The sequence below is a fragment of the Chiloscyllium punctatum genome, chromosome 3 (genome assembly GCF_047496795.1).
Source record: "Chiloscyllium punctatum isolate Juve2018m chromosome 3, sChiPun1.3, whole genome shotgun sequence".
NCBI classification, from domain to species: domain Eukaryota; kingdom Metazoa; phylum Chordata; class Chondrichthyes; order Orectolobiformes; family Hemiscylliidae; genus Chiloscyllium; species Chiloscyllium punctatum.
Genome location: NC_092741.1, coordinates 65,192,008 through 65,215,859, shown reverse-complemented (window position 1 = coordinate 65,215,859; position 23,852 = coordinate 65,192,008).

Below are 23,852 nucleotides of genomic sequence, written 5' to 3'. Positions count from 1 at the left end.
CCCTAATCTTACTATAGAAAGCTTTAGGGCTTTCCTCCATCCTATATGCCAGTGACTTCTCATGTCCCCTCCTGGCTCTTCTTAGCTCTCTCTTTAGGTCTTTCTTGGCTAACCTGTAGCTCTCAAGCACCCTAACTGAACCTTCACATCTCATCCTAACATAAGCCTTCTTCTTCCTCTTGACAAGAGATTCAACTTCCTGAGTAAATCATGGCTCCTCTGCTCAACAACTTCTTCCCTGCCTGACCGGTACATACTTATCAAGGACCCGCAGTAGCTGTTCCTTGAATAAGCTCCACACTTCAATCGTGCCCATCCCCTTGTAGTTTCCTTCCCCATCCTATGCATCCTAAATCTTGCCTACTTGCATCATAATTGCCTTTCCTCCAGCAATAACTTTTGCCCTGCAGTATATACCTATCCCTATCTATCGCTAAAGTAAACATAACCGAATTATGGTCACTACCACCAAAGTGCTCACCTACGTCCAAATCTAACACCTTGGCTGGGTTCATTACCCAGTAACAAATCCAATGTGGCATCACCCCTTGTTGGCTTGTCTACATACTGTGCTGAAAATGTGTTGCTGGAAAAGTGCAGCAGGTCAGGCAGCATCCAAGGAGCAGGAGAATCGACGTTTCGGGCATGAGCCCTTCTTCAGGATCCTGCTCCTTGGATGCTGCCTGACCTGCTGCGCTTTTCCAACAGCACATTTTCAGCTCTGATCTTCAGCATCTGCAGTCCTCACTTTCTCCTTGTCTACAAACTGTGTCAGGAAACTCTCCTGCACATATTGGACAAAAACTAACCCATCTAAAGTACTTGAACTACAGTATTCCCAGTCAATATTTAGAAAATTAAAGTCCCCCATAACAACTGCCCTGTTATTCTCACTCCTATTGAGAATTGTCTTTGCTACCCTTTCCTCTATATCTCTGGAACTTTTCGGAGGCTTATAGAAAAGTCCCAACAGAGTGACCTCTCCTTTCCTGCTTCTAACCTCAGCCCATACTACCTCAGTAGACGAGTCTTCAAACATCCTTTCTGCCATTGTAATACTTGCCTTGACTAACAATGCCACACCTCCCTCTCTTTTACTATCTTCTCTGGTCTTACTGAAACATTTAAATCCTGGAACCTGCAACCACCATTCCCATCCCTGCTCTACCCATGTCTCTGAAATGGCCACAACATCGAAGTCCCAGGTGCCAACCCATGCTGCAAGTTCAGCTATCTTATTCCGAATTCTCCTGGCATTGAAGTAGACATATTTCAAACCAACTTCTTGGTTGCCGGTGCCGTCTTCTAACCTTGAAACCTTATTTCTGACCTCACTACTCTCAACCTCCTGTGTACTCAAACTACAATTTAGATTCCCACCCCCCTGCTAAATTAGTTTAAACCCACCCGAAGAGCATTAGCAAATTTTCCCCTGAGTATTGGTACCCCTCTGATTCAGGTTTGCCAGAGCCAACCAGATGACTTCATAAGATTTATTGAAGGTTATGCCATCAAGCCTGTCATGAATCTAGCACATGAGATTCTGCAGGTGATCTTAACTCTCCAGGGATTCTGAATGCAGTGCAGCTGACAGTGTATGCAAGCCATGGACTGAATGAGTGGAGTGGGCAAGTGAGAGATTGAGAGATCAGACATACCAGAGGCTAAGTCAGAGAACTTTGAGACTGCATTTGCATTATATGTTTTTGAAGAGTGATGTTGGTTGTTTGGGCTGCAGAATACATATAATTTTCATTTTAAAGTGAAAATTACTTTGTTATTTGAAATATTATTTGCCTGTTAAGTCACACTTAATTTACTTTGTTTCTGATTTTTATTGAAGTGCAAGCCTTAAAGAATGTAATCTTGTTGGTATGTTCTTCAATTGGCAGGAAGATCATTCAGTAAATTTGGGTATTTTTGTTCATGGCTCCCCCACAGGGATTGTAACATAATTATGAACTCACTGTCAATGGAAAAATAAATCATTTCATCAGTCAGACACTGAGAATTATCATTAGGTAGACTTTTATTAGTGTTGACAAGCAATCTCATTCAATTTTCAATCTCCAGAATTTCTGTCAACTTCCGAAATGGATTCTTTAAATGAGCCCAGTCACTTTTATTCTCCAAACTGGAATGTTACAATAGACTATAACAAAAATGTACATAAACCCACAGCTTTAGAGTAAGATTCTTGGGGATTTTAGTAGTCTTTATCTTTACTTCTGGTTTCTGCTCTTCTTCATTGGTCACACTGCTCAAAGTTGTTTATTTTCCTCAAAGCTATTTGTCCATTAATTTTTGAAGGAAGACAACTTTGTGCCAAATCTCAAATGAATGGATGTGCCTCAAATTCAGATTCACCTATTATAAAGGCAGGAAGTACTGGAAAGGCTGGAGAAAGTAGTTTAAATGCAAATGGTAGGCTGAGTTTTCCAGCTGGTAAAAACAATGACTGCAGATGCTGGAAACCAGATTCTGGATTAGTGGTGCTGGAAGAGCACAGCAGCTCAGGCAGCATCCAAGGAGGATGCCAGTATCAGGCTGATATGCAGATTCTGTGCCCTGCTTCTTTGTCATCAAACTATGACTGGCAGATTCTCTGGGCATGAGGCCCAATCAGGGGGCCCACTACAGCTTGCTGGCAGCCTCATTGGGGTCTGCTGACCACACAGGCAAATGTGATGGTATCTCGATGTGCAACTGGTCTTGGATTCCTTCTGTAAAGTTGAGAAGGGGCCAGCAGTGTCCAGGAGAAGATGTGTTTTCACCACAGCTGCAGCCTTTTGTTGAGGAATGGAAACTCTGGTGCACTCAATCTGCCGCCAGCCACTTCGGAGGAGCTGCTGGGCTTTACAATCGGTATGGAGCGACTTCAAAGGAAGGAAACTACCACTGCCTTTGGAAAATAGCCTTTACGTAAAGTCATATAATCCTAATTAGCTTTCTGCTTCAGGACCAGCACACAGTTCACTTTTATTTGCCTCCTCCAAACCGATCTGTGGGAAATTACCCAGATGCTGGAAATTGTTTGGAAGCCATCCCAATGTTGTTGCACTTAATTTCCTATCTTGCCCTTCATTCAACCATAGAACCCCTACAGTGTGGGAACAGGCCATTTGGCCCAACAAGTCCACAGCGAACCTCCGAAGAGTAAACTATCCAGACCCATTACCCTACCCTATTACTCTATATTTACCCCTGACTAACACACCTAACCCACACATGTATGAACACTATGGACAATTTAGAATGGCCAATCCACCTAACGTGCGCATCTTTGGACTGTGGAAGGAAACCAGAGCACCTAGAGGAAATCCATGCAGACACAGGGAGAATGTGCAAACTCCACACAGACAGTCGCCCGAGGTTGGAATTGAATCCAGGTCCCTAACACTGTGAGGCAGCAGCGCTGAGCCACTGTTGTGCCCCATCTTCCCCACTTAACCACCTCTCCCAACCATCACCTCCACAAAGCTTGGAAAATTCACCCTAAATTACACTCACCAAAGATGTTGTTTGACTTACTTAATATTCCATCACTTTAATCTAGTTTTATCTGTTCTGCTCTGCAGAACCTAGAGTGTTTTGCTTTAGTTTTCAGCTAAAACCATCAATCAGATACTTTAGATCACATAACTTCAAGAAGAATACCTAAATCAGATTTCCATAAGCACAAGTGCTTCACTTTTCAATGCATTTGGTGTTTTTTTAATTCAATGAGGGTGTTTTTCTAATAACAATTCCATTAATGTTCCATTAGATTTAAATTTTATTGTCATATGTACTCAAGTACAGAAGTACAGGAGTGTAGTGAAAAGTGTCAAATGTTGGCACACACCACACCATCTTAGGTACAAAGGCACCTTCATAAGAAAAGCTCAGGTATAATATAGTAAAAGAACCAAAGTTAAAACGTTAAGTATTACAGTCTTTTACAGAATACGTAGAAAATAAAGAAGTAAGGTAATAGTTACCTTTAAAGTCCTTCTTAATATAAACACAAAAATGAAAAGAATGAAGTTCAAAGTTCAAAAGTCTTTGGTAAGTCCTCTCCTTAGCTTGCTCTCCGGGAGATCCCTGTTCCCGTTGTTTCCACTAATACCAAGGGATTTCCATCAATGCTCGCTCTTCCCACATCAGGCTGTAATGCCATCGCTTCTGCCATTGCTAAGAGACCGTCATGGGCTACTGAAAGAGTCACATGGCAAATACAAGTTGAGTTGGCATAAAGATGACTAAGAAAAAAGTGAGAGATAGGAGTATGAGTTGGCACAAAGTTGAAATAAGGTCCATATTGTTTCATGAGGATAAGTAAAGGCATGGGTTAAAATGAGAGAATGAGAAGTCAATGGGATAATTTGGGGCATATGGTGGTACAAGGAGTGCTTAAAGGGACATCCAGTGGAATTGGAGGTTTTAATGATTATGGTGGTGTGGGTGGGGGATATGAGGTAGTATAAGTTGGCTTAGTGGGGCATGGAATGTGCGTTTGGGGAATAAGTGAGTGTTTAGAGTGAGAAATGTTTTTTGTTCTAATTTCTTGTTAACAACATCAACTGAGTGTTTGTGTGTCAAATACAAGACTTGAAGGACTGAATGGCTCAGGATCCTACATCCCCTCAGGCCGTACCTACCACACTCCATGCTGGCCTAGTCGTCACCCATCTCAACTGTCAGGGGACTCTGGCAGTTCTCCACCTGGAGCCGTCTCTCTGGCCCCTTTTCCGCTGTTGAATTTTCATTTGGATATGTCATGATATTGGCCACTGCAATCTCTGTGCTCTCCTCACTCATCTCTAACCTTTCTTCCACTGAACTTGTTGCACTATATTCTCTCAAATCTTACCCTGACTTTGTGAACAAACCTGCCAATTGCTGTTATTATCTGGTATACTGACCTCTATCCTGTAGAAGATGAGCATGAGATCTCTGGAGCATGACTCCACCACTGAACCTCAAGTGATTGTTTCCAGGACTATCACTGATCTCAGCTCTTTTGGAGATCTTCCCTTCACAGTTTCCTATCCCTTGTCCAATTCTATAAAACCTACTTTGTCCTTCTCTAATAATACAAATGGAATTCCCTGGCAGATTTATCATTTTAGCTCATTTCTACCTAATTTCTTTCTGCCTCAACTTTATGTTTTTCTCTCAATATGTTCTACCCAACATCTCCCCACCTAAAAGCACAATACATCTGGTACACTACAGTATTTCAACAATTTCCAGTCTCCCGGCTGTAACTGTTTCCTCTTCATGATGGATGTCCAATTCCTTTATACCTCCATCAGGATGGTCTGAGAGATATGATTTCCTTCTCGTGATGCTATGCTGACACTGTTTGATAAGATTATGATTTTCAAATGTAGTCTAATACTTGATTCGAAAACTTTCCCAAAAATGAATGTTAGGTTAATTGGCCCACAGTAACCAACTTTTTGTCTCCCTCCCTTTTTTGAACAGGGGTGTCACATTGGCAGTTTTTCAATTCTTCAGTACTTCTCCAGTATACAAAGATTTTGAGAAATCACAACAAATACTTTCACTATCTCTGTAGCTACCACTTTTAGGAACCTAGGATATAAGCCATCAGGCCAAAGGGTTTACATGCCTTCAGCCTCATTAGTTGTCTAATACTGCTTCTTCTTGAAATTCTTGACCATACACTCTACAAGTAATGTACACACAAAGGTCCGAGCAATGAGCTTTGTGGAATCTCACTAGAAGCAGAATTCCAGGATCAGAAAAATCTCTTTTCCATCACCCTCTGCTTCCTGCTTCTCAGTCAATTTTGAATGCAATATGCCACTTTGGTCTGGATTCCATAAGCTATTACTTTCTTGCTCAATCTACTGTGAGGGATCATATCAAAAGCCTTGTCTGTGGAGTCCACATCAAATGCTGTCATCACTTCCGGTTACCTCAGCAGAGCATATGATCAAATGCTTCAAATCCATGTTGACTGTTCTAACTAATCCACATCTCGCCAAGTACAGATATATTCTCTCCCTCAGAATTTTTTTCTAATAACTTCCCCAAACTGACAGCCTATGATTTCCAGGTTCACTGCTTCCTCCCTTTTTTTTAACATTAGGTCAACATTTGTCATCCTCCCGTTCTCTGGCACTTCACCTGCAGCCAACAAAGGTTTGAAAATTAATACCCATTATATCTTCTTCCTTAGCAACAGTCTGGGATACATCTCAACAGATCCTGCAGGTTTATCCACATGTAAGGCTGCTTAACTCTCCTTTCTTTCTCTTCAAAATTAATTTGCGTTGCTCACAGTTCTCCACACTGATATTTATAACTTGTTGTCCTTTTGCACTCTGAAGACTAATGCAAAGTATTATTTGAGGACAGTGTCCACTTTTTTTGGGTACACATACAGAATAAATCGATGGTCCCTAATGGGTTGTACTTGTTTCCTGTTTCCTTGCTCTTTATATTTAAAAAAAACACCTTCTGCTTTTCGTTTATTTGACCAGCAAATGCTTTCTTACATAGGCCTCAGATTGGCCAGAAGCTCTTAGACCTCAATTGTATGGAAGGCTTGGTGGTGGCCAGTTAAGTGCCTGAAGAGCACTTCATTAAACCAAGCCTTTAATGATGGTACTGATGGGTGTTCTCCACTGGTTCTCTGACCCCATCAGGCTGATAGAATCTGGCCAAAATTTATTAAGTATTAGACCTCCAGGTAATGATTATTATTCTTGATGCATCAAGACACTCAGACTTTGGTAATGTTAATCCAAATGATCAAACACCTTTTTGCTGGTTCATACTATAATAATCCCATGACAATTGCTTTGGATTATCAAAAGTTTTAATAATTAGGTTGTGGAATATTGAGTTTCTATTATGACTTAATGAAATTAAGATCTTAAAAACAGTAGTACTAGAATTTGAAGGAAATATTTTGCAAAAATTGCTTTGACATGATGATCACCAGAATATATTAACATTTGATCTTACCCATTAAATAATGACTATTTGCATTCTATTTATTTAAAGCTCACCCAAGAAATTAATGTAAAATACTGCTTATAATACAGCACTTTGATATATTTTATATCCTAAGATATTGGTTTGAACAGTTCTGTATAACCTCTGCATCTGATCAAATGAAACAAACCAGCCTAAATGGCACAGTATTGATTTTTCATGTACAAAATGTGCATACACGCTCATCATCCAATGAGAAAGACGGGAAAAAAGAGGTGTCCAGAGCCTATGTCTGAAACAGTCAGGCCCTCCTCATGTTCATGCAGAATCTGAAGCCTGTTTGAGTCATCTTTGTATACTTGAATGTAACTAGAAATGATGCCAATATGCGGTCTCACCAGTGATGGCCACTACGTAAAACATCTGAAACTATTTCACAAGACGGTCAATCAAATTGGTTGTTGGACCGGTGTTGTTTGACAATTAAGGTGTGCAAGGACAGCAGCTTTGAGGACATGGACTGAACTTGATTCCTTTTAAAGGGCAATCTGACAGCGTTATGATCACATGATGATATCAGCTTCTTTAAACTGAATTCAAGCTGTCAAACTTCAATTGCGGGACTTGAACCTACATGGGGATGGGGGGGAGGAAATCTTATAGAGGCATCAAGGGGTCTTGCTGCTCAGCATAGAATCAGTGAAAGACATGTGTTGCCTCCTCCATGAAGACTCATAGGTATTAAGTAATTCTCAGCGGCATAAGTGGCCACCAGTAGGCTTTCCCCCAAATCAAAAACCATGGAGGAGGAAATCCCATTTCTGAAAGCTACTAGACAATCACAAGCAGGTACTTTTTTTGCTCATCAGTGTTACCACAGAAACAGTGATAACTGCCAGAGTGAAAGGATGACAGTTATCAGATGTCTATGATTCAGGAATGTCTCAGGACGGAGTTACATTGGAAGGTAGAACAGAGGAGTTGAAGGTTATTGAAATGGAGAATGACTCAGAAAGCTACAGCACAGAGGGACTTTGACCTCTTCATCCATTAATTGGAAAAAGCCATAATCCAATTTTACCAGGTGTGATGATGCTGCTTCTTTAACAAGGTCAGGTTGTCCTTGGTTTCTTTTCAAAAGCTGTTATAAAAGGCAAAGGTTCTGATTTGTCTGGGCTTAGACCACTCTGATTATGGTGAACAGATACTGCCTAAGACAACAATCGGGGAGGCCTTTAGGTTTCTTTAAAACAATTGTACAATGAAGGGGGAGTTGCCATTTCTCCCAGTTCAGGGATTTTCCTACTTTGGTTTAGTTTTTGCAGTTAGAACTGCTGGGGACAAAGAAGTAGCTACAGTGAAAAGAGGTTCCACACTTCAGCAAATGATCCCTGGCTGATCCTCTCTCTCTGACATCTCTCCTGTAAGAACGAATGTTTGAATTTAACTTTTTTTGGCAAGAGGTTTGTGTATGAGGAAAGTTGCAGGAAATTGGAATAGCTCCTTTATTAAGTTGTAAGGTTATACTGACGGTTGGGTTTTCAAATTGGTGTTAATCTAAATTCTGTTTTCTTTTGCTCATGTTTCATTTGGTGATGTGTAAATAAATTCTGTTTTAATTGAAGCCAATTAATATCCTCCTTACACCTACTTTAAACAACTAGAAAAGTTAAGGTCTGGGCTACCTTCTTGAAATGTTTTGAGAGGGTCTGGCCTGGTCGATAACAGACTGGGGGCTTGTCCTGGATTTATTCTATAGTTCCAATTTGAGGTTAAAAGGCAAGTGAAAGTTAGGTGTTAGTATCTTTAGTTCATGGTGTTGAATTTGCTTGGTTTAAACACTGCTTGGTGTCATAATGGCTCTTTCAGTCACTAAGAATTTTCTGGAGATGGAAGAAATAACTTTGGGGCTTTACAAATGTGAACAAGGCACAGCTGCTGTAATTGGCAGACAAGCTGGAGTTGGAGCTGCCTCCTTCTGTGAGGAAAGGAGAGACAATTACAGCAGTAACTCAGCATTTATATTTGCTGGAAACACCAAGAGTATCTTTATAGATGGCTAAAATTCAATTGAATATGAAGCAGCTTAAGTTAGAGGCAAAAGAAAAAAGAAAGAGAAAAAGAAACAAGACTGTTTGAATTACTATTAAGAACAGAGGAAGTACAAAAAGAAAGAGAGAGAGAACAAAAAGACAGAAAGTGAGAGAAGATAAGGAAGAAGAGAGAGAAAGAGAGAGAGAAGACAAAGAAAGAGAAAGGGATGAAAGGAAGAAAAAGAGAATGTTTGAACTTCATAATTTGGCACTTAGACAAGAAAGTCAGCTTAAAAGGATAGAGATGAAGGGAGAAGGTGAACTCAGTGTGGAACGCAATGAGGAAGAATAAACCCATCATAGCCAAAGGCCTGGTGGGGTTCTGTTTAAATATGGGAGTTTTAAGACTGTGGTACTGGATAAGCACAGCAGGTCAGGCAACATCTGAGGAGCAGAAAAATCAATGTTTCAGGCATAAACCCTCCATCCTGAAACATCGATTCTCCAGCTCCTTGGATGCTGCCTGACCTGCTGTGCTTTTCCAGGACCACACTCTCGACTCTGATCTCTTGCATGTGCAGTGCTCACTTTCTCCTTCTTTTTAAATATGTCCAATCATTGTCTAAATTTAATGAGAAAGATGAAGCCGTTTCCATCTCATTTGAGAACGTGATTAAACAAATGAAATGGCCGGTGACTATGTGGGTTTTGTTGATCCAAACAAGACTTGTAGGTAGAGCTAGTAAGGTATTTGCATCACTATCAGAGGAGGCATCTGGGGCATATGAGGAGGTGAAGAAAGTCATCTTAAGTGCATATGAGCTTGTGCCAGAAGCCTATTCATAGCGTTTCTGGAATCTAAGGACAAAACTTGGTCAAACCAGTAATCTTGTTCGGTGGATAAGGGGATTAAAGATAGAGCAAAACTATGATGCTCTTTGAGAGATGATTATTTTGGAGGAGTTCAAAAATTCACTTGCTGAGGTAGTGAGTACTCAAGTGGAAGAGCAGATAGTTGAAACAGCAAGATTAGCAGCTGAAATGACTGCTGATTATGAGTTGGTCCATAAATCAAAGTTTGGCTTCCAACATCGATTTCAATCCGTGAGGGATAGAAATTGGGGAACAGAGAAATCCTCACATGGTAAGGGAAAAGTAGATCTCAGTGAAGATCATAAGGATAACTTATCACAGGCCGAAAAGGAACCCCTTGAAGGGGAAAGAGAAGTTAAAAAGCTTTGGGGTTTTCAGTGCAATAGAGTAGGCCACATGAAATCACAGTGTTGGTAGGTTAGGAAAAGCACTGGGAAGCCCAATGTAGGTTATACTGACAGAAGGCAGAGAGTTGGGATAAAAGGTTCTTTTTTGGAATGGCAGCCGGTGACGAGCGGTGTCTTGCAGGGTTCAGTGTTGGGGGCCACAGCTGTTCGCATTATATATTAATGATCTGGATGAAGGGACTGGGGGCATTCTAGTGAAGTTTGCAGATGATACGAAGTTAGGTGGACAGGCAGGTAGGACTGAGGAAGTGGAGAGGCTACAGAAGGATCTAGACAGTTTGGGAGAGTGGTCCAGGAAATGGCTGCTAGAATTCAACGTGAACAAATGCGAGGTGTTGCACTTTGGCAAAAAGAATAAAAGCATAGACTACTTTCTAAACAGTGAGAAAATTCGTAAAGCCAAAGTACAAAGGGATCTGGGAGTGCTTGTCGAGGATTCTCTAAAGGTCAACATGCAGGTTGAGTCCGTGATTAAGAAAACGAATGCAATGTTGTCACTTATCTCAAGAGGGTTGGAATATAAAAGCACCGTTGTGCTACTAAGACTTTATAAAGCTCTGGTTAGGCCCCATTTGGAGTACTGTGTCCAGTTTTGGTCCCCATACCTCAGGAAGGACATACTGGCACTGGAACGTGTCCAGCGGAGATTCACACGGATGATCCCTGGAATGGTTGGCCTAACATATGAGGAACGGCTGAGGATCCTGGGATTGGAGTTTAGAAGATTAAGGGGAGACTTAATAGAGACGTACAAGATAATACCTGGCTTGGAAAGGGTGGACGCTAGGAAATTGTTTCTCTTAGGCGAGGAGACTAGGACCCATGGACACAGCCTTAAAATTAGAGGGGGTCAATTCAGAACAGAAATGCAGAGACATTTGTTCAGCCAGAGAGTGGTGGGCCTGTGGAATTCATTGCCGCAGAGTGCAGTGGAGGCCAGGAAGCTAAATATCTTCAAGGCAGAGATTGATAGATTCTTGTTGTCTCGAGGAATTAAGGGCTACGGGGAGAATGCGGGTAAGTGGAGTTGAAATGCCCATCAGCCATGATTGAATGGCGGAGTGGACTCGATGGGCCGAATGGCCTTACTTCCACCCCTATGTCTTATGGTCTTATGGTCTTATCCATTTGATTGGGATAAGAGAATTTCATTTGTACTTTTTTCCATCAGAGATGCAACAAATGAATTGATCAAATTTAATCCATTTGAATTAGTTTTTGGGGCATGAAGTCGGGGGACCGCTAGAATTGATTAAGGAGAAATTGGTAAGTCAGACTTTAAAGACCACATATTTGGACTACATATGCGTCAGACTTTAGGAAACAATTAAATAGAGCAGGGGAGTTGGGAGGCTAGACAGCACTTAAAAATATTACAACTTGCGATGAAACAGGAAACAGACAAGAAATCAAAACCTCATAATTTTGCTAATGGAGATAAAGTGTTAATGTTACTTCCAGTGATAGGTGAATCTTTAAAAGCAAGGTTTAGGGGACCTTATCAAGTCAAAAGGATATTGAGTGAGGTGAACCATTTGATAAGGACTCCAGACAGAAAGAAATCTCACAGATTGTGTCATATGAATATGCTCAAAAGGTATTTTGACAGGGAAGGAAAGCCAAAAGAGACAATGTTAATAATTACAACACAGAGTGAAGAACCAAGTTCAGAGGATTCTGAATCGGATGTTCCTCAAATTACATTGGACAATGAAGAAGTTGTCAAAAATTGGGATACATTATTGCATTACCTTCCAGAGGAAAATCAAAATGACCTGAAAGAGTTATTACTATCGCATGGGGAGACATGTGGAATTAAGCTGGGATGTTCTAAGCTAATTATGCATAATGAAGATATAGAAGATGCTGTTCTGATTAAGCACCATCCTTATAGGCAATACCCTCTAAAGTTGGCACAGGTTCCAAAGGAGATTGAACATGCACTTCAAGACGACATAATCGAAAGTGAGTTACAGTGACTGGAGCTCATCCATAGTAATGGTGCCAAAACCAAATGGTACCCAACAGTTATGTGTGGACTATTGCAAAGTCAATGCAGTTACAAATTCTGATTTATATATTTGGAAGACTGTATTGAAAAGGTGTGACAAACAACTTATATTTGTAAGTTAGATTTGCCCAGAAGATTCTGGCAGGTACCTTTGTTCGAAAGAATGAAGATAATTTCTGCCTTTATGATTCCAAATGGACTGTATCGGTTTTAAGTCATGCCATTTGGTATGAAAAATGTGCCAGCCACATTTCAAAGATGAAACAGTAAGGTCATTTCTGGATTATCCAATTGTATAGTTTATATTGACGACCTGGTGATTTTTAGTCACGGAAGGAACATTTGCAAAATTTATCGGAATCGTTCAATGGACTTTAGAAGGCAGGCGATAAACCAGGCCTTTGATATACCTGGCTAAGTGAATTTGCTAAAGCCCAAGTCACCTTCCTGGACCATGTTATTGGACATGGACAAATGGCCCCACAGAACATAAGAACAAAGGTTATTGGGGAGTTTCCCATACCATCTATGAAAAGAGCAATACTGTGATTCCTGGAATTGGGTGCGTTTTATCGGAAATTCATACCAAATTTTTGCAGTGTGGCTGCTCCAGGCACTGAATTACGAAAGTAAGGCAATGAGTTTCAGTAGATGGTGGACTATCAGAAGGCATTCGACAGCCTGAAAGTTGTGTCAACCATTGCCCCGGAATTAGCCACACCTAATTATGTAAAACCATTCAAGGTGGCGGTCAATGCGGGTAATGTGGGTGTTAGTGCTGTGCTCTTACAGGAAGATGATGACAAGATAGAAAGACCTATCAGGTATTTCTCCAGGAAATTGAACACTCATCAGCAGAAATATTCAACAGTTGAGAAGGAGACTTTGAGCTTGGTGTTGGAATTACGACATTTCAATATTTATGCTACCAGTAAAGTATCTGAGACAATCACAGTTACTGATCATAATCCATTGAATCTTTAAGAGAAATTTAAGTACAAAAATTCCAGTTTGTTTAGATGGAGCTTATTATTACAGCCATTCAGTTAGAAAATTGTGCATTGGCAGGATGAGAAAATGTAATTGCTGACTCATTGCTGAGACTTGAATGAGCAATGGAGATGGTCAGTGGCTGGAGTAAATAGACTGAAATAGAATGTAGTAATGCACGTTTTCATAGCTATTATTAGTGTAATGTATATGTTTTTTAGTGTACTAACAGTGTAAGACAATGGATTTCAAAATGAAGGTATCTTTGGATATTAATGGTTCATTTTTTTCTTAAGGGGGAAGATGTGATGATGCTCCTTTAGCAAGGCCAGGTTGTCCTTGTTTTTTTTTTCAAATGGGGATGTAAAAGGCAGAGGTTCTGATTTGCCTGGGCTTAGGCCACTTTGATTATGGAGAACAAATACTGTCTAAGGCACCAATCGGAGGAGGCCTTTAGGTTTTTTTTAAAAACAATTGCACAATGAAAAGGGAGTGGCCATTTCTCCAAGTTCAGAGATTTCCTTGTTTGGTTTAGTTTCAGCAGTTAGAAACTGCTGGGAACAGAGAAGTAGTTACAGTGTAAACAATGTCCATGCTTCAGCAAATGATCCCTGACTGATCTTCTTTCTCTGACTTCTCTCCTATTAGAACCTGTGTTTCAATTTACCTTTTTTTTTGCCAAGGGATGTGTGTATGGGGAATGTTGCAGGTAATTGGAACAGCTCCTTTGTTAAATTGTGAGGTGATAGTGACCGTTGGGTTTTCAAATTGGTGTTAATCCAAATTCTGTTCTTTTTTGCTTGTGTTTCATTTGGTGATGTGTAAATAAATTCTGTTTTACTTGAAGCCAAATGGTTTGACTAACTGCATCACTCCTGGAACATCCACCTTTCATCCGCTTAAAACAACTAGAAAAGTTAGGGTCTAGGCTACCTTCATGAAATGGTTTGAGGTGGTCTGGCCTGGTCCATAATTGGGAAGGCATATAAAATGTTGGCCTTTATTTAAAAAAAAGTATAAAAGTAGGGAGGTTTTCCTGAGACTAAACAGACTACAGCTGGATCATTGTGAACAGGGGTTTAGGCCCCATATCTAAGGAAAGATTTGTTGACATTGGAGGCAGTCTACAGAAAGTTCACTAAGCTGACATGAAGCATGGAGGGATAGTCTCAGGAGGACAGGATGAGTAGAAATATAGAAGAACAAGAGAAGATCTTATTGAAACACTAGATTCTCAGAGGACTTGATAGTGTAGATGTAAAAGGATTTATCCCCTTGTGGGAGAGTCCATGACCAGGGGTCATAATCTCAGAATAAAGTTTTGCATATTTAAAACAGAAATGAGGAGTAATTTCTTCTTTTAGTGAGAGGTAAATCTGTGGATTTTTTTTACTGTAGCTGAATGTTGAAATTGGGTAATTAAATATATTCAAGGCTGAAATAGTAAGGGAATCAAGGGTTTTGGGCAAAGACATAAAAGTAGAATTGAGGATTATCAGATCAGTCCATGACCTCATTGAATGGCAGAACAGACTCAATGGGCTGAATGGCCTACTCCTGCACTATATCTCATGGTCATAATGTGACAGGTTTCTCGGAGTGGGTGTCATTAGCGTGTGGAGGAGGAGGAAGCAGTTGTAGGGGAGGCCTGCAACAAGGGCAGGGGTTTGGTGTCATCTGGTCCATCTTTTCCCAATACTGATCTCTCAATCAGTCACTGAGTGCCTTTTAGCACAGTACACACTCCTACTCCCCTTATAGTTATAGAGTCATACAGACCCTTCAGTCCAACTCATCCATACCAACCAGAGATCCCAATCTGACCTAATCCATTTACCAGCATTTGGTTCATGTCCTACTAAACCTTTCCTATTCATGTACCATCCAGATGCCTTATAAATGTTATAGCTGCCTCCACCAATTCCTCTGGCAGCTCAATCCATTCATGCACATCCTCTAAAGCAAGTTATCCCTTAGGTGCTTTTTAAATTTTTTCCCTCTCACCTTAAACCTGTGTCCTCTAGTTTTGGACTCCCCCACCTGAGAAAAATGACCTTGGCTATTCACCATATCCATGCCTTTCATGATTTTATAAACCTCTATAACGTCGTCCCTCAGCCTCTGACATTCCAGGGAAGAAAGCCCCAGCCTATCAGCATCTCCCTATAGCTCAAACCCTCCAACCCTGGCAACATCCTTTCAAATCGTTTCTGCACTCTCTCATTGATTGGCAATTTTGCTGAAGTAGTGAACACATGCCTTGCTGCCTCAGAAAATCAGTTTAGCTAATTCAGGATATCAGCACAGCACTAGCATGTCATCCTCCCACATGATTAAATTCCCAAGCTACCTCCCAACAAGACAGAAGAGGTGGCATAAAATTCCCACACTCCACTCTCTGTAATATTTCCGTGGATTCATAACCAAATGCTATAACCCACTGTATTACAATTCACTGTACAATATGGTGTTCAAGGTACATCTTTAAACAGAACATGTATTCATAGAGATTGGGTTGAATTTTACCAAAAATTATCCAAGTGTCAATTTCAGGAAGTATTTCTCTCACTGAGCTGTAGTGAGGTTTTCTCATGCAACTCTCTGTTGTCCACCTCATTATGTATGCACTACATCATTATAGCTACCGTGTGCTTGCCTGCAGCAGAAGTACTTGTCACTGGGATTTCTGCCACTGATATCATTTCTAAAGCACAGTTGTGTACCAGGTCAATCACTGCAAGGCAGGAACTGCTATTTTCAGTTGCAGTGTAGGAAGAACTGCCCCCAAGATGGGCAACAGAGGCATCTTGCCAACTTGATTTGCTGATGAGTACCTGGAGACCCTGGTGAAAGAGGTGGTGTAAATTCTGAATGAGGTGACAAAGTACAAAATGATAAGGCAAGGAAGAGCTGCTGTGAGCATCTGAATAAGTGCAAAGTGAATGAGCCACCAAATGGACCAGCACTAAGAGTCTTGAAATGCATCATCCTCCAATCAATGGCATGGGTGCCTGTCCTGAATGCACAAAGTGGCCTGGTAGGAACATTACAAGAAAAAATGCAAGTGCAGTATAGAAATGGAAAACTATATTTGAAGTGGATCGAAGATATGCCCTGATGGTGTGACGAGGCTGGTGGGTGTCTGATGCCACCCTCTGTGGACAAAGAATGCGGAAGATCAATGTCCATGGAGCAGACCATGAAAGGTTGGGGCTGCTGGTCAAGATGGAGGCTCAGAGGAGCATATGATAAGCTGCAAGAATGTTGCTTGGTACCTGCTCTGATTTTCAAGTTGGGAATTGTCTTAATGCACTTTCTGTTCACCATTTGGAGGAATAGCAAATTGCATGTAAATAAAATGAGATTAGGCACCAAAGATGTTAACACATGCAAATAGGTCTCTTGCCAGTCACTGAAAAGATTCTCATCTCCTCGCTCAAACCTTGGGTGGAAAATCAAATATCTTTTTCCTAACGGAGAAAATCTCATTGTTTCCAATTTTACCATTTTTTCCCAACTGACTGTCCACATTGTAGATGGACTGTGATAATTCTGCCCATTGTTTTTGTTGTTTATCTGGAAGCGTTTATAAGTTTGTGAAAATGACTGAGAAAGTGGAGAAAGCTTTAGCACTGTATGGTACCAAGTCATTGATTGGACAAGATGTGATTTTTGGCTATGCTTAACATTTCAATGTTATACCATGTGAATGGTTACTTCAGTGGCTACCACATAATAAGTCAAAACATTGTCATTTCTTAACACTTGTTATAATTAAAAACGCTACTATACTAGCTTCCAACTTCCAGTACAGTGAAAATGCAGTCTTGACGTTGTACGTCCTAACGAAATGTGCACAGAAACAATTTGCCTTGACTGTTGGTACAATCCAAACTCTCACATTCACATTTTTTATTACCACACAAACATCTTTCAAGAGAACCACATGTCAAAGTATTATAATAAAATCTGTTTTCATGTTGGACGGGCACTTTACAAAATACATGTTAGGCTTCAGTTTTAGCAACTGACTGTTTCTGTTCAAATGATCTTTATGGCTTACTTAAGAATAGTTTATATATACTTAAGTCTCCTTGAGATATTGAAGCATTAAGCATGTTACCTCATTCTGCTAGACATGCTGCCCCATTGTCCTTTGATATGGAAAACAGATCAACCCATCCACCACATTCAGCAATATTGCCACTTCATCAAGCATTAAATATGGAGCTTGAGTGCTCTACTGTACCAGCCAAACCCACACATTCCAATTCCTACCATCAGGTTTACACAAAATAACTTAGAATTTTGGAACCAAAAGACAGGCTGGTTAGCCCAACAGGTTTACGCCAGTGATTATGTTCTTTGCCATGTGTCTCTTGCCACTTGGCCCCATCTAATCCCATCAACATGTTATCCTGTTCATTTCTTCTTCTTGCATTTATCCTTCTCCCTGGATCTGTGTTTTTCACCTCAAGTATTCAATGTGATAACAAATCTCATTTTTGTCGGGTAATTCACCATGAGATTCAAAGTATTTACAAATTTTAACCCAGTTTAAATTTTAAGTTTACAAAAAATAAATAATTCACCAAAATTTGAATAAAATTGAAAATTGAATTGTTTTGGTAAGCCATGTTAGCTTTAAACTGAGGGGACAGGAGATTATTAGTTATTGAAATTCAACTGCCCTTAGACTCTCATCTGAAATACCATACCTTATATTACCTCAAATATGGTAAATAACAAGAATCTCAAATTAATGACTTATCTATTCATTTTGACTGAACTCATTAATTCCAAAAAAAATCTATGTTTGCTAAGTAGGCTAAAAAAAAATCATGGAAAGCTGGTCACAGCCAAATGCAAATGTCAAAGCCTATTTTGTCTTCAGAGAACCTTGAAACGTTTCACAAACCATCAGCAGGCTAATCTGCGCTTAGTCAGGCTTTTGGGAGTGTTGTTTGGTATTTGCTGGGCCCAAGCTGTGTGCCCTGAAGGTGCAACCTTCTAATCATTATCTGTCTGTGTTATTACCCAACCGAACGGGTTCCACTTTTAAATAAAATATGCAAAGGTTTCTTAAATTATCACCTGAGGCAAAGCAGATTGCCTTTCTTGCTGTTACATGTTGTTAATCTGTGAAATGCAAATTCCTATCATCTTATAGTTTAGCTTTATTAACTTTTTTAAATTTAAAATTCTGGGAACAATGAGTTCTGTCATTTCTGAAATTATATTTTCTTCTTTTTTCTCTTTCTTCCTGTGAAAGCCAGTTTAAACCATGAAATTGTCAAGGGAAGTAAGAGGCGATTTATTTCCTTTCTATGTGGTTTTAATTGGCTGTCTCGCAATTATTAGCTTCTTTTCTCCAGACCAAATTCTTTATCCTTTATCATTCAATCTCTTATTTATTTACGTTATGGTCAGAAAACACAGCAGAAATTGTGTGGTTGAGGGCTTGCATCAATAGTCTCTTGGTCCTTATTTGACCAACACTGATTCCCAAACTCAATGGCAAATCTTGTGGCTTATTGGTGGTCTGTAAAAAATTGGAGTTCATTTTATTTTTGCAGTCAGCAATGAATCATCATTCTCAGGGATTGTTTGCTTTGCACCTCATACAACTCAGAACTTTGCACTGACAATTTGTATTTCAGCCCATAAGATGACACGTGAATTTATATAGTTTTGATTTAACTGTTAACAATGTTAAAAAATCTCATGCTGGTAGTCGATTTGAAGGACACTGGGTCTTAGAAAACTTATGTGAGCTAAGGAAATACAGTACTGATTCACTAAGCTAGTAACTATCATACAGCCAGATTTTATCCAGCAAATTAGACACAAAGGGGAGCACCTTCCTCTGTTTATAATGTTTTATACCACTTCTTGTACACTTTTTTTCTTTTAGTAATGTGGTGGGAAAGTGTAAATACAGTAAAATCTTCATTATCCAGCAGGTTTGGGTGAATGGGTGTTGTCAGTTAATCAAAAACTAATCATCTGTGCTCTGCAAGTAGGTGTTAGAAAAGTTTAAAAGAAGCATTTGTGGGGAAGCTGGCGTGATATATGGAGGAAGTGGGAAAGACCAATAAGTGTGTTACAGCCTTGTTAAAAGTCTTAAATTAGCAACTAGTGACAGCAGTATTCCAGAGGCGCAACAAACCCAGAACTGAGCATCCTATGGAAGTTTGAGTCTGGTGTAGATAAGGATTACGAGTACAAAGTGTTACGATTGGCAGAACAGTAATCTGTTTCAGAGCTGTTTGCCTGCAGGTATAGGTGTGGCAGCCATTCCTGCATTCATAGTGTAAGAAGAGAAGGAATGGAGAGTGTGATAAAGCAGGAAAGATGAGAAGCTTACTTATCAAAGCAGGCACAATCCCAGGTAGGTGACCGATTGAAAATTTGATATGCTTAGCATCAAGAGAGATCTCATATTCTAAGTAATCAACCTTGTTGATCACTGTGGTAGTAGATGAGATAATAAGGAGACTAATGGAGGTAGAAGTTCCTCAGACATTAAAATGAAACTTCTTCACTGATGTCCTCTATCCATATCAAGGCCTTCACTGTTGAAGCTAGTTGAACTGAATGAAGGCAATCACAAAGTTCGATTGAATGCAAATGGTACCACGATTACCACCTCCAGGGTCCACTTCACTTTTCACATGCTACCTCTGGAGAGATGGTGGCAAAAGAAAAGACAGAAGGTAGATCCACTAGGAATACAGGTTCTGCTTCATTGAGAGTAATCATTTTCAGTGGACCAGGAAGGAGCAGCCAATGCCAATAGGAGTTCAATTAAGGAAGAAAAGTCCAGGGAAACAGTTTAATGAAAGAGTGGACCACGACTAGTCTGGGATGTAAACTCACCCACTTTATTTTCTAAACGGTTACAGGAGAACAAAATCCAAAGTACAATAAACATGAATCAGTGTTATTTGTAATGCAGACAGTGAAAGTGGTAATCTGTTTATATTACTCTATTTGGCCTATTTGAATTCTCATTTCCCCACCAAGTGACAATTAAACATGCTTCTTCCTGTTATCAGTACTGTTGGCTGTATATAGTGCTAGTATCTGGTTCAAGTGGTAAAGTGAGAATGATGATCATTAGTGTGTCAAGACTATAGTTAGACTTAAATGTAACTGGCATTTAACTGAGCTTTGCTTGAAATATGAAGGCAATAATTTATTTATTATTAGTACATAAATGCAGTAATATATGTTCATTCTGTATTATTGTGCACATTGCGGTACACTCTACATAACTAGTCTATATAGACATACTAGTTTAAAATAAACACCTTAAAACCGGCACGTCATCTCGTAAATGCATATGGCAAAGACGTACGGTTGTAAAGGATTATTTCCTGATTGCAGTTTGGTGGGAGATCTTAACTATTGGAGCCACTTTAGGTACTTATGGTTTGCAACCAAAGCAGGGATCAAAATCTCTGTGTTGGACACCAGTCTGACATGCACCAGCCATCAGGCCAACTGAGCTAACCATCCCTGGAGGAGTTTGAGTTGCTATGGTGACATGCATCATTAAATGCGTATGACAATGGTAGAGTCTCCAATTTATTTTTCATCACATGCTGGCCGGCAATTTATCCTACTCTTATGACCTACCATTGGATTTGTTGGAAGGAATTTTCAACTTGACAACCTATTTGGCCATATTGTGAATATGCCTTCATTAGGTCTTCCTGAAGAGGGACTTGAACCTAGAACTACTGGTTCAGAGGCTGCGACACTAGCCACAAGACTTGTACAGGTTTCTGATTAACAGCACAAAGTCAGAAGTTTGCCATTTTTTGGGGACACCAATAAAACCAATAGGATTGAATTATAGAGTCATAGAGATACACAGCATGGAAACCCTTCGGTCCAACTCATCCGTGCTGACCAGATATCCTAACTTCAGCTAGCCCCATTTGCTAGCACTTGATCCAATTCTCTCTGTAACCTTCCTACTCATGTGTCCATTCAGATGCCTTTTACAAATGTCTTATCACATCCCCCTATGTACGACCTGTTTGTGAAAGTACACAGTAAAGAGTAAGCTGCATGGTCAGAGTGAGGGAAACCAAGCTGGAATGAGACCAAAACTGAGTAACTGGGGATTTAGGTCCAAGTGGGAGTTCAGGGCAAAGAGGTGAAAGAACTTCTTTAAGTAAGGTTTACTCAAATAAGTAAAATCCCGAGTATGTAAAGTGAACAAATGAGGAAATAAGGCATGGATCAAGAAGCTTTCCTGTACTGAGTCCAAAAACAGTGTGATGTCACCAGGGCAGGGAAAGCAATGAACTGGTGCAAAGGTTTTGTCAGTATTTCCAATCAATAAAGTGGAAGCTGAGTGTTTAGTTTATGTTTATATCTGTAGAGTTCTTAATCTTTTCTTTTTTCCTGAGAAATACAATAAGTGTTACTATGTTTTGATAGTCAATCCATATTTATTTGAAAGGTAGCAAATAATTTTTAGAGTTATGGGATGGTGGATCAGATGGGCCAAGTGGAGCTTACTTCCAGCAGTACATGTAAATTCATAGAAATACGACGTTTCCCAGACAGACACATCTGCAGGAAGTGTCATCAGCTGCACAAGCTTCATTTCCACATTGCCCATCCCTAAATGGTAATCCAAGAAAGCCAGGTAGGTATTGGAGGTTTACCCTGTCTGTATTGTGCTTACTAATCAGTATTCACTCTGGAAACTAATGAGGCAATGGTTCTTCAGGGGAGTGCAGCCTGACACAAGCCAAAAGCATCATGGGTAATTCAGCTGTACAGGACAGAGGAAGAAGAGTGGAAGAGGAATATTTATAGATGATTCCACAGTCAAGAGATCAGACAAGTGTTTCTGTGGCAGTAAACATAACTCAAGGATGATGTGTTGCCTTTCTGTGCCTTGGTCAAGAAAGTCATATAATGGAAGCAGGATTTTCTTTTGGGAGAATGGGATCTGCCACAAGTCACAGACTACACTGGTACTAATGACAAGGAAGGATGAGGGATGACGTTCTGAAGGCAGATTTCATGAAGTTAGAAAGGAAATTAAAATCTGGACGTCAAGAGCACTAAACTCTGGATTACACTCCCTGCGCCACATGCTTTTGAGCACAGGAACAGGACAGTTTATTCACTGAACGTGTGGCTGGAAAGCCACTGTAAGAGCTAGGACATCAGATCTCTGAGGAGCTTAGATCAACTATAGGCAGATAGGCCATGTACAGGCTGAATGGAATAACTTTAATTGGACAGGGGTTGATATCCTCATAGGGAGGTTTGCTAGTTTGCTGAGATGGTTTTAAACTAGTCTTTCAGTGGGGCGGGAACCTGAAGGGTAACAGAGGTTGGAAGAAAGTAAAGTTGGTAATAAGAATTTTAAAAGTTGCTAGAGGAGACTAAAAGACAGGAGAAATAAACTCAAGCATTAAGTACACTTTGCGAAAGTGGAATTACGCTGAAAAGACAAAGTTAAAAGCACTCTACCAGGATGCACACAGCATTCACAACAAGATTAATGATCTAAAGGCACAACTACTTATACATCAGTATGATCAAAGTGTCATTATAGAACCATTGTGACCAGGACTGAGAACAAAATATTCAAGGATATTCAATGCGTAGAAAGGATAGACAAGAAAGAAAAGGAGTTACACTGAAAATAATGGATCAGATCAGTACATTAGCAAGGGTGGGTCTTGGATCAGAAGAAAAATGTGTTAATCTGTTTGGGACAAGTAAGAAACAGTAAGGAGCTGCAGACATTGGTTGGAGTTACTTATAAGCTGCCAAATAGCAGTGGCAGTGTGAGACCTGGTATTAATTTAGAGCTGAGAGAAGCATGGAGCATTGGAAACACAATTAATATGAGTGACTTTAATATAAATTGTAAACCAATTGAGCACTAAAGGTGTGGAGGACAAGTTTCCAGATGTTTTCTCGAGCAGTATGTTGAGGAGCTAATTGGAAGACATGTTATGGTAAATCTAATATTGGGGCTGAATAACGATCTTGTCGTGAAAGATTCTTTAAGGATGCCTGACCATAATATGATAGAATTTCACACTATGTTTGAAAGTGAGATCATTCATTCTGAAGCAAGGGTATTACATTTGAACAGGGGAAATTATGAAAACATGAGACAAATTGGCAGAAGTGGATTGGCAAAATGCATTAAAAAGCCTGACTGTACAGAGGCAATGGAGAGTGTTTAAAGAATTATTGCATGGCTTACAGCAGCTTTACATGCCTTCAAAACTCAAAAAAAGTCAGACAACCTTGGCTAACAAGGGAGCTCAGGATTCTGACAGATTTTTAAAAAAAGTTTATTATATCGAAGTGAATAGCAATAACTTTAAGGATGGGAATATTTATAGAATACAACAAAGCAGGGCAAAGAAACTGATAAGAGAGAATAGAATATGAACGCAATCAATAAGAAACAACAAAATAATAATAAATTACAAGAAGCCATTGGCTACAGCAGATGTGGATCTCCTACCGACAGGCTCATGAGAACTTATCATTGGGAATAGAGAAAAAGCAGAGAAGCTAAATGATTATTTTATA